Source organism: Otolemur garnettii, unplaced genomic scaffold (assembly GCF_000181295.1).
Source record: "Otolemur garnettii isolate 467f Iridium unplaced genomic scaffold, OtoGar3 scaffold00101, whole genome shotgun sequence".
NCBI lineage: Eukaryota > Metazoa > Chordata > Mammalia > Primates > Galagidae > Otolemur > Otolemur garnettii.
Window position 1 is genome coordinate 6,680,788 of NW_003852496.1, and position 1,103 is coordinate 6,681,890.

Genomic DNA, 1,103 nt, shown 5'->3' on the forward strand with positions numbered 1-1,103 from the left:
GCGCTGCGCCCCGCGCCGACCACCTGGCCTCGTCTGCTCCTCGCAGCCACCGCTGGGAGGCGGCCCAGAAAAGGTCCCAGGTCACCGAGGAGGGACCCGGAGCTCGGAAAGATGCCCACGGGCCGGTCCCGCGGCGGGGGAGCCGAGGCGTGGACTTCCAGTCCGGCCGGCGCGCCCGGCCTTCCGCGCGGTGCGCTCCGCGGGATTATCGCCCGAGTGTGCAACTCTCAGTGACATTCTTTAAAAACTGTGATAAACCATATTTAGGGTCTCCTGGTTCTGACAACTCCAGGGTGCTGCCCTCGCAGAGCCTCCCCTGTGCATTTGTACTCGATTTACATCGTTATTTGCAGAGTTTGGGTTTTAATCATTAAAAACATTTCTTTAACTCATTAATAGGATTTCTTAGCCGCTCCAACAGTGTTTGTCACTGGAGGGACCCAGACACGTGGGGTGAATTGGGGCGGGGGTGTGGAGCATGGGAACCTCAAGTTTTCGCGTTGGAGAAGGAGTTGGGGGCCCTGCCGCACCAGGCCTGTGCTGGGCAGACGCTGAGGTTCTTTTCTTAACGTTGGCTCCCTCCTGACCTGTGCGAGGCCGGCTGGTGCGTTCAGAAGCCTCCGGCCTCCAGGACAAGAGTCCTTTCTCTCCCCTGTCCCAATACTGTTCACGGAGCATCGGAGCATCGTGAACAGGCCTGGCCCTGCTGGGAGAGGCAAAGGCGGGGAAAGCCCCTGACTGGGAGAAGCTTGTCAACCACTGGCTCACGATGCCCCTGTCCCTAGCATCTCCATCTGTTGTTCTGTCCCCTTCAGTAAGAAGGTCCTCACTTGTGGTTTGAAGCAAATTTTTGTGAGGGTGTGTGTCGCAAAGGAGAAGCCTCAGCACGTAAATCAGCAGAGTCATGTTCTCCCTTCTCATCCCCTAAAATAAGAAGAACCACAGTTTTTTTTGTTGTTGTTGTTTGTTTCTTTCTTTTTTTTTGAGGCAGAGTCTCACCCTGTCAGCCTGGCCTCACAGTACAAACAAACTCAGTACAAACTCACAGTACAAACTCCTCTTGCCTCAGCTTTCCCCCCCCACCCCCCCACCCCCTGCCCAAA